Here is a 12,334-nt window from a genome sequence, read left to right on the forward strand (position 1 = left end):
AACTCCTCCACCGTTCTAACATTACTTTTAACCCTTTAATTAAAAATACTCCACTTCATAAGGTAACTTAACAAACCTATGGTTATCATCATAACCTTCCATATCCCATCTAACAAGTCAGAGATCTCATATTTTTCTCTCCCTGAACCAAATATCCTCAAAAGCCAAACTATAAGGACCATCGCATGAGGAACAATGGAAAGACACCATCTAACAAAGTCTTATGCACGATTAGACGAATGAAGAAGTCAAACATTCCTAGAACCCAATATCCTTCTATATATAATATGGCGCGCTTCACATGTTGAACAAGTCTCTAGAAGATGTAGTTTTTGACACAATCTAAGAGACTCCCAAACCTTATGCTACGATACCAACTTTGTAACGACTCGGAAACACACCCTTCAAGTTACCAACCAATAGGACCCCGAGAAGTCTCACACAAGCCCCTCGTATCAATCATTGAAAAATATACTCAAAATATAAGTAAGAATTTTAAACATTCTTCACTGACGAAAAGTACATTCATTAATATGCATGAGGAAGACATTATTCAAAACTATATATCTTTATAATATTTTACTAAAAAATGTAATACTTTGAATGTTCAAAATTGGGACTAAGCACATACAAGACTTGAAATAAATGTAAAGACAAAAAGGAACATGTAGGTCTTATCTTCGAATCAATGAAGTCTCATAAACACTTCATCTTCAACCCCATCTATCTATCCCCCATGGCATATCAAGACCTCAATTTTTCTATACATTAGTCAAAAAGAGAAAAGAATTGGTTTGCACATTCAATGAGCTAAGTATCGAAGCCATGCGAAAATCATGAAAAAGGGACATTTAGTATATAAACATTCTTTCATGACATTATAGTAAAAAACATCATAAAAGTATGTTACATACATATACAAGTTATTAATGACATATAGAACATATAAAAAGTAACATTGATCACATAAGCATATTCATGTGGACCCGTTTACTAAAGGTTATCCTAAGATGCGTCTAAGTATAATATGAAGTGGCCGCCCATAAAAACCCTTCACACACACCTAGATAGTCCTCAAGACTACCTAAAGAAAAATTAGTCCAATACATGACATATCATATTTCTCAATCTCAATAAGACAAGACATTACATAATTTAGACACCCTACCCAAGGCTACTCTAAGACTTTTCTAAGTAAAACATGAACGGACTGCCATAAACCCACTTAAAGCCTACTTAAGCAATCCTCAAAGATACCCTAGATGATTACCCTTTCTATAAAACACACTTCATTAAGGCACTGCATTTTCATTATAACCCTTTTAGGAAAAAAACATACATTTACAGTACTTCATATAATAGATTTGGAAAGACCTAGGGAACCTACATCTGAGCATCTTCAAAGCCTACTCGTGCCATGTCTAGGTTGCGTCCCATTTCACTACCTAAATGTAGCAGAATTTCTCCAACAATATAATGTTTCTCACATTATGAGAATAGGCATTAACCGACTGAGAACATACTATCTAGGCATGGAATCTGGAGTCTACCCTACTCCGATTGAGGGATTTCTAATTGCAAATGGTAGAATTACGGTACATCCCATGTTGGCACATGGTTAAGAAAGATCAAGGGTTTCTTAGTACTCTAGTCTTGGCTTATGTGAAGTCACTCCGTAAGCATATTCACTCTGTGCTAGATTTTGTTCTCATAGACTAATTTCAATCACACAAGGCATATGAAAAGGAAACACTTCAAGGCTTACGTAACCACTATGCATTTACAAAAGATGGGACCTCAAAGGCTGCCACGCAATGGTTAAATAGGATAGCTCTATCACATTCTTAGAGATGGTTTCATGCGGTTCGAGCCAAACTATCCCTAAGTCCATCATTCAAACGAGAAGGATACCATTAAAAGTTTCAACTCCATGGATATAATAACAATCTTTATATTATGTTAAAGTCATAAAGACAAGAAAAGGGTTGTCTAAAATACCAAGTAAAGAGATCACATATTCACATATCTTTCATGCATCAACAAGAGGGACTTAGGTCTACCAAATTAATACACAACATTCATCATATTACTCATACAATGTTATTCATGTACCAATTAGGGACACTAAGTATACTACACAATATACCACATCAACACATAAAGAATCTCTTCAGCATCTACTATAAGCACCTTTAGACATTCAAAGGAAAACATGCTTGCAAATCACTCATATGTATCCTACATTACCACATAAAACACTTCCTAGTGTTCTATCACCATATACAATCATTTAAAGAATAATCATAGCCTTAGCATTCATACAAAACCACATAAACAGGATACGAGTACTTTACTTCATATGTTCATAAAATACAAGATTCACACCAATATCAAATTATACATCAATTATTATGTTCATACAAGCTCTAAAAACTTATACATTATTATATTATCTCACATAAACATCTTCAAGTTATACCTTCATAGTTTCCCTAATCATGGTACTACTATAATTTACATAATAATGACGACAAAGGCCATGTTCATCAAATAATCAAAAGATACCACGGCCACCGTATGTGTATCATACCAATCAATTGAAAATATATAAAAAATTCTACACAATATATAGAGATCAAGACAACTTACCACCTTTCCATCATAATCATAAACAATTCTTATCCATTACAACCAATTCAATTCACAAAGGCTCTTACAAATAGCCATCAACAAAATTTTAAAGCAACAATCCAACAATATACAATATGAAACAAAGGAAGCCAATAAACCATTCAACCATGATCTATACATAAATCAATAGCCCAAAGCAATCTACACATGAATTCATTACTATCAAGCCATAATCAATTCAACCACATTATAGTAAAATTTAGAGATTTTTGAAGGTCAAGGGCTTGTGGAGATTTTTATTGGAAAACATCAATTATACATCAATAATAATCATATCTTAATTTTTGAAAATGTTTCATGCAAAACCCATGACTTAGAGTAGATATTAAATATTTAATATGGTCTTCGAAATCAGTTTGAAATTTACAATAAGGTGATAGAAAACCTAAGATGAAGAACTCCCATACCTTATTAGAAGAAACCCAAATAAAATTGAAGAAGAACTCCTTTGAAATCCACCATCCAAGATCTATTTTGACCTTGAGCAGTCATGGAAGTTCTTGGATTGAATTTGGGAGGTAAAGGGTTTTGATTTAGGTTTTAAGGTCTAATGAGAGTTTAATAATTAAATATTATTAAAATACCCAAATACACATAAAACAATTGTCCTCCTTATTAATAAGACATAGGGTGAATTTCCCAAAACACCCCAAGTCAAGCCATGTCTTGACAACTTTTGCAGGTCAAGAGCACGCCCTATCAACAACGGATCATCTTCTGGTCTACGCCCCATCGTTTTGGGTTCGTTTGATCGACTAGTCATTGTTTGGGGGTCGTTGATTGGCACTGCGAGGCAGTCATCCACCTTTTATTTGGGTCCTGCTCTAGGGCCCCTCGTGGGTCCTGGTAGAGTCTTACCGAGATCTTAAACCCCTAAATATGCACCTCTAGGTCTTAGGAACCTCCCGTATTAGTTTCAATATCAAAAAAGTTCTGAAACATTAAAAGACACACAAAAATACACAAGCACGTTTAAATGCTTACTTTCGAACGTCTCAGACGTTTTTGGAAATTTGACTTCGAAACTCTTTTAGTCTCAAGACACTACCTTGTAACACCGTCATTAAAAATATCAAGAAATTATAAACTCATAACACACACAGAAGCACATAGGTTACTAGTAGTCAAACTTGTTGGTCGACATTTGACTTCAAACATAACCGAAATTACTTCAAAACTCACATACACACATATTAAGCTATTTTGTAGACCTTAAATCACTAGTGTAGCTCTAGATAAGCCTAGTTTAATTTCAGTTCATTATATTCTCCCCCAATTATGAAAATTCGTCCTCGAATAACACTTAAACACTCAAACGGAAAATGACCAAAGCAAAAAACCCAAATTCTAGCACACAATATTATAAATAATACATATAATAGGAGGAACATCACTCCGCATAAAAAGATATCCAGCAACTTCGTGCAATTCAAGCATAAAGAACTACATCTATCAACTGCTTATACAACGTAACATTCTTTACTATTTCTAGTTTTATTTAAGAAACATCCTTCTCCAAGTTACATCATGCTCATTTAATTATCATAAATCACATCATGCAATTTTTCATTAAACCATACTCACTCAAAATTTTAATTATGGCATATTTAAGTAGTTCTCTTATAAAATCTCAACATGCAACTTCTCAATAACTCATTGTCATGCTCAACAAATAAATCTCATATAAAAATTTTTACAAGACCATTATTCTACATCATGAAGCAAATAGACAGCCTACACTTGATTCACATGAACATGAGGATAATGTCATGCATGAAAACTCATTTTCTCATTTTAACAAGAATTCAACCAAAAAATGCATATCATAAGGAGAATATTTGGAAACTCATTTTTGACAAGAGACTCCAACATAAACCAAGTTACTAGGAACTCTTTGTTTTATGCATGAAGAAGAATATAAGGAAAAGATAAGGATATCTCACTACCAACAACCATACGATTCACCATATACAATCCCACTTAAGTGAAACCCAATCTATGGGATAAATAAATGTACTACAAGGAACTCCCTCAAGGAACCTTAAACCTTACTAACACTTTCTTACAAACTCTTCAATATACTAGACATTTTTAAACAAAAACATCAAGTTAATCGCGGGAAAACCAAATACTCTTAAAAGTCTCACCATCTAGCCGCAACATCCTCCTTACTAAGACAAACTCACCTTTACTCTTTCTATTATCACATCCTTTCTTTCCAAGGTCATATCTAACCAACTTCAAGTTATCAAAACTATCACTCCTCCACCATTGTAACATCATTTTTCACCCTTTCTTTTAAAAATACTACACCTTATAATGCAACTCAACAAACCTAATGTTATCATCACAACCTTCCATATCCCATCTAACAAGTCACATATCTCATCTTTTTCTCTACTTCAACCCAAACTCGTCAAAGACCAAACTCTAAGGACCATAAAATAAGGAACAAGGGAAATACCACATATAAAAAAGCTCATAGGCACTATTAGAAGAATGAATAATTGCAAAACATTCTTAGCACACAACAGCCTCATATTCATAATGTGATGCGCTTCACATAATGAAAAAAACTCTACTAGATGTGGTTTTTTAGAAAATGTAAGACACTCCCAAACATTATGTTATGATATAAACTTTGTAGTGACTGGTGAGCACCCCTTAGAAGTTACCGGTGAATGGGACCTGGAGAAGTCCCACACAAGCCTTTAATATCAATCATTGCACAATATACTTTTAAAATAAGTAAGCATTTATAACTTTCTTCACACATGAAAAATAAATTCATTAATACGCAAACGGAAGACTTCTTTAAAACTCATCTACCTTTATAATGTCTCATTAAAACATCTAAAACTATGAATGTACAACTTTGGGACTAATCCTATTAAAAAACATAAAATAAAACGAAATACATAAAGGAATATGTGGGTCTTGTCGTCGAATCAATGATGACTCACCAATACTTCATCTCAAACTCTTAGAAACCTATCATTCCTACTTGGAATACAACGACTTTCAATTCCCTATGCTTTAATCAAAAGGGGAATAGAAGGGGTTAGCACATTGAATGCACTAAGTATGGAAGCTATGCAAAATCCAACAAAAGGAACCTTAAAATATAAACATGATTTTCTGAAATTTTAGTAAAACCCTTCATAACAGAGTTTAAGAGACATAATACAAGTCATTAACTACATATAAAACAAATTCAAGTAACATCGACAAATAAGAGTATTCACATGGAACCATCTACTAAAGGTAGCATAATACCCATCATAGTAAAATATGAAGAGGTCGCCATACGACCCCTTCACTCACAGCTAGATAGTCCTCAAGACTATCAAAATTAATGTTATTCCAATACATCACACATTACATAGCTCATGTAAAATAAGACAAGACTTAACATCATTTAAACTCCCGACCTAGGGCTACTCCAAGATTCACCATAGTAAACCATGAAGAGACTGCCCATACTCCCTCTTCAATCTTACCTTAGCAATTCTCAAAGTTACCCTTGATAAGTATCCTTTCTATAAAACATACTTCATTGAGAAACCATATTTTCAATATAACCATTTTGAGAGAAAACCTTATATTTAGACGACTTCATATAACGGTCATGCAAAAGACCTAGGTATCCTACATCCCATCATCTTCAAATCCTTCTCGTGTCATGTCTAGATAGCATCCCCTTCCACTACCTAAACATTATAGAACTACTCCAACACAAGAATGCATCACACGTGATAAAAAATAAACATTAACCAATATTGACCATACTAGTTAGGTACAGAATCGGGAGTCTACCCTACTCGAATGGTGGGTATTCTACATTCCAAGGGTAGAAATAGGACACATCCCTTTTAGGAACATGGTTGAAGAATATCAAAGGTTTCTTAGTACTCTAGTCACAACTAAAGTAGAGTCACTCCCCAAGCATATTCACAAGCTGCTAGATATTGTTCTCATAGAGTATGTTCAATAACACAAGTAATATGAATAGGAAACACTTATAATATTACCTAACCACAATGACTTTACCAAAGACGGGCCTCAAGGGCTGCCACTCAGTGGTTAAATAGGATAGATCATGAATTTCTTACAGATGGTTCATGTCGTTCTAGCCAACCTACCCCTAAGTCCATAATTCACATAAGGACGATACCATTACAACTTTAAACTCCAAGGATATCATAACCTTCTTTGCATTATTTCAAGGTCTTACAGACAAGACAAGACGTCTTTAGCCTTCAAAGTCAATATATCCTCCTATTCACATATCTTTCATTCATAAATAATAGGGACTTAGGTCTACATAATCAAGACACAACATTTATCATATTACTCATATAATGGAATTCAACTACCAAGTAGGGACAAAGTCTACCACACTAGATACCTCGTCAAAACATATAACATTTTGTTGCAACCTACCATAAGAACATATAGACATTCAAATGACAACATGCTTACACCTCATTTACACAAGCCCAACATTACCACATAAGACATTTCCTAATATGAATCACCATATACCATCATTTAAATAAAAAACATAGCCTTAGGATTCATACAAGACTACATATACATTGTAAGAGTACTTTACTTCACACTTCATATTATATAAGATTCACAGCTATATCACATCATACTTAAATTACCATGTTCATACAGGACATAAAATCTAATAAATTATTACATTTCCTAACATAAATATCTTCACATTATACCTTTATATAAGTCGTAAACATGATATTACTATAAATACATTGTAATGTCGACAAGGCCATGTTCATAAAATAATCAACACATAAACACTGCCAACATAAGTGGACCATACCAATCAATAGAAATTATATATTAATTCTACACAATATAGAGATATCAAGTCAACTTATCATCTTTCCATCATAATTATTAACAGTACGTATCCATGCTAATTAATTCAATTCACAAAGGTTCTTACCAATATCCATCAACACAATTCGAAACAAACAATTCAACAATATACAATATGAACATAATCAAATAAAGAAGCCAATAAACCATCCAATCATGATCTACTCATAAATAAATAGCCTAAAGCAATCTACACATGTATTCATTATCAAACCATAATCAATTCACCCACATCTTAGTAAAATTTTGAGATTTGAAAAGGTCAATAATTCATGGATATTCTCATAGAAAGCGTTAATCATACATAAATAATTATCATATATTAATGCTTTAATATGTTTCACGCAATAACCTATTACTTAGAGTACATATTCGACTTTTTCTTAAACATGAACATCTTTGAAATCACTTTGAAAATTGAACCTATGGTGATAAAATACATTAGATAAAGAAAACCCATACCTTATTTGTAGAAATCCAAAGAAACTTTAAGAAGAAATCCATTTAAATCCATCATCAAAGGTCCAGTTACACCTAGAGCTCTCATGGAGGCTTTTTGAGAGAATTTGGAAGTGAAAGGGTTTTGATTTAGGTGGTAGGTTTAAATAAGAGTTTAATAACTTAAATAATCATAAAAATACCCAAATACACCTAAAACAACTGTCTTCCTAATTTATAAGACATGGGGTAAATTTCCCAAAACATCCCAAGTTAGGTCGTGTCTTGACAACTTTTGCAGGTCTAAACCACGCCCTAGCAACGAAGGATCGTCGTCTTGTCTATGCCACGTCATTTGGGTTTCATGGTCCTTTTTTAATGCTTCCCCACTTTCCGTGTTGAAATCTCAATAAACTCCCTAAGTCGATGAGGTGTCGTTTGATCGACTAGGGGTCGTTTGATCATCGGTGATGGCCACTGCCAGCTATTCTGCCCCTTATGAGTTGGGGTCATTATCTAGGGCCCGTTGTGGGTCCTAGGTGGAGTCGTACCCTGACATTAAACTCCTAAAACATACACGTCTAGGTCTTAGGAACCTCCATTATAATTTTTAACAAATAAAAAGTATTGAATCATGCAAAGACACACACAAACATAGAAGCCGGTCCAAAAGCTATGTTTCAAACGTCTCAGATATTCATTTCTAATCACTTGCAAACTCAACAAACTTATTTTTTAACACCGTTATTCATCATATAAAGACCTTATAAACTCAGGACGCGCACATAAGCTTATAGGTGACTAGTTGTTGAACGTCTTGGAAGATCCTTGACGTTTGACTTCAAACATAATTGGAATGACTTGAAAACTAACATACGTACTTATTAAGTTATTGAACAACTCAAATATCTCTAGTGAATATCTAGGTAAGCAAATTTAATTTTTGGGTCGTTACATTCTCCCACACACAAGAATATTCGTCCTCTAATGACACTTACACACTTAAAGGGGAAATGACCAAAACATACATACAACATTCAAACACACAATATCATAAATCATACACATAAATAGGGGGAACATCACTCCGCATAAAACGATAAAAAAAACTTCATACAATTCAAGCAAAAAACTACATCTATCTACTCCTGATTCAACTTAACATTCTTTACTATTTCTCGAGCAATTTAAGGAACTTCCTACTCAACGTTAGCTCATGCTCATTTAATATCATAAAGCACATCATGCAATTTCTCATTAAACCATACTCATGAACTTTTTCATTTAGGCACCTTCAAGCATTTCCCTCATAATAGGTCAACATGGAACTTGTCAATAACACATTTTTCATGCTCAACAAATCAATTTCATATAAAAATTTAGACATGATTATTATTCTTCCTCATGAAAGAAATAGATAGCCCATACAATATGCACATAAACATGTCGAAAATTCCATGCATGAAAACTTATTTTCTTATTTTAACAATAATTAACCTAAAACATGCATATTATAAGGAAAATATTTGGAAACTCATTTTTCATAAAATACTCCAACTTAAACCAAGTTTCTAGGAACTCTTCGTTTTATGCTTGAATAATCTCATAAGAAAAAGATAAGGATTTCTCACTCCCAACAATAATGCTATTTACCGTACTCCTCCACATTTGACAAACCCAATCTAAGGCAACATTAACATACTAGAAGGAACTCCCTTAAGGAACCTTAAACTTTAATAACACCTTCTTAAATCTATTCAATATACTATACCTCTTGAAGAAACAAAATGAAGTCTATCTTTGGAAAATAAATACTCTAAAAAGATTCACCTTCAAGCCACAACAACCCCCTTATCATGAGAAACTCACCTTTTAGTCTTTCTAACATCACCTACTTTCTTTCTACAGTCAAATCCAAACAACTTTAAATTATATCAACTATCACTCCTACACCATATAACATCATTTTCACCATTTATTTTAAGAATACTCCTCTTGATAAGGTAACTTAACAAACCTAAGGTCATCATTACAACCTTCCATATCAATTTTGTAACACTCCAAAAGTTAAATACATGATTTAGAGCCCAACATGAGTTTAAAAGGGTTGTATCACCATTTTAAGGTCCAAAATAGTGTATATAAGTCATTTAGGATGATGGAAAACAATAAAGTCAAAGAACGTCCATGACGTCTGGAAACTAGTTCAATGAGGAGATAGTGTGCCTTAGCCTATTTAAACAAGTTTTAGGAGTCGAAAAATGATTAAATTTGGAGGAAAGGTGCCCACCAAATAATAGAGTGATTTTATAGTCAAAAAGTTTTGTAGAACTCCCCAAGGGCCAAACAAGGGCCCTTGAGGAGAATCCTTGCCAAACTGGCTAAATGCTATCAAAAAACATTGTCACCAATGAATTCAATCGACGAGGCGTGGTACAATTGGCGAGGCGTCAATGACCAACGTCGATGGACACGTAGAAAATTTTGTGAGAGTCCTATTTTTAAAACTTTCTTATCAAAACGACAGACCAACAGACGGTTGGTCCGTTTGCCGTTGTTTGACAAAGGGGCGTCGATCGTGGTCTCGTCTGTAAGATTACTATTTTGCTATACGTTTTCAAGTTGGTTAAATTAATTAATAGGTGGTTAGTTAATATTTACGGGTTAAAGGAGTTCCAATTAAGTTAGTTAAAAATCAACATGAAGACCTAACCTAACAGTAATAATTTCTCAAACCCTAATTGTTCCTCCTTTTATCTTATTACTCTCTCCCTAAGAAGAATACCATAGAGGTCAAAGTCAAGGGTTTCTAGGGATGCTAAAGATCAAAGTTTCTTCATCAAACTTTATAAATAAACAAGGTATGGGATTCCTTTCACCTTAGGGATCTCTTTCCCCAAAGTGTTCCTTCAAGAGGATTTCAAAAATATGAAATTCAAGTGGGATTTCTTCCAATATAAAATTGATCATGTGAATTTCTTTGTTTAGGATATGTTTTTGATATTATGAGTGGATTAACATTAAATATTGTTCAATTATACTACTTCTTGATGTATTGGTCTAATTTGTTGAAGATGACCAATTCCCCTGAGCCCTAGGTTGTGGTCTTGAACTGAATTGGTTGTATTAATACAATCTAGCTTTGTTGTTGTGTGAATTACTAACCTATGTTGTTAGTACGCCAATTTATGATTAAATTGATATTAATTGTACTCCTATCATGCAGTTCTTGATTAATTGACTTATATTATGTAATATATCAGGAATTTGACTTATATTATGAATATACCACATCAATTCGTGATGTATGAATGATGAGATTCCATTGATACATAGAAAATTCCAATAGACTTAATAAAATACTTACAGAGTTTTATATTCTCTGGTGATATTGATATGCCTTCATCTACTTGGAACTGAGTATACTTCTAAGCAAAGTTTCGAAGCATTACTTGTTTATTTCCAGAAAACCAGCTCCACCATTCGTAGAACTACCTGGGGATAGTAGAAGCTGCAACTTCTGGACAATATTTAACAAACCATGTATGGGTTGTTGGTCTAACATACAAGAAATTTACCCAGGCTTCTTTGTAGTCATACCAATTATAGGTTTGAAGATTAAATCACTTAGAAATATTTATAAGGGTTTGTGAATGGTCAACAAGCCAATTAAAAGGTAATTAAATCTTTCTTATCGTAAACATAGAGTAAGCTATACTATTTGGGTCAGATTCATCAGCTAACTCATGTTCAATATCTACTTATCATGTGTCAACCAGGATATATTCATAATAATTTCTGGTTTTTGAGGAATTACCTTATTCATAATAATTCCTGTTAGTATAGACAGGTTTTAAAAGATGTTTAATCTCATAGCCTTCATTTTCTTTATCTAGAGCAAGAACTGGGAAAACCAGAAAAGAAATCATTTCAAATTTTTCCTTCTCTTTGGAAGGAGACTTTGTTCCTGCAGGGGATACTGCTACAGCAAAGTTGGCTGGATGTTTCATGGTGTGACATTCCCTTGTCTGTTTTTGGGAAAACCTAAGTTCTGCGCTGGGGTATGAGGATGACATGGGTTCTTGCTCCTTTTGGAAGGGCTTTTTCAAGACTTACATGTTTGATTAACTATTTTGTGGTAGCTCAAGAGGAACAATTGGCGGCAATTGTGCCATTGCTGAATACCTGTTTATATCAGGCCTAACATGGTTTATCTCAGGCTTTATGGCAAATGACCCTGACTCTCTTGTTTGTCCACTTGGATTGGACCTGGTGGTTGTCTTCCCGCTATGGGCCT

The sequence above is a fragment of the Solanum pennellii genome, chromosome 8 (assembly GCF_001406875.1).
Source record: "Solanum pennellii chromosome 8, SPENNV200".
Classification (NCBI taxonomy): domain Eukaryota; kingdom Viridiplantae; phylum Streptophyta; class Magnoliopsida; order Solanales; family Solanaceae; genus Solanum; species Solanum pennellii.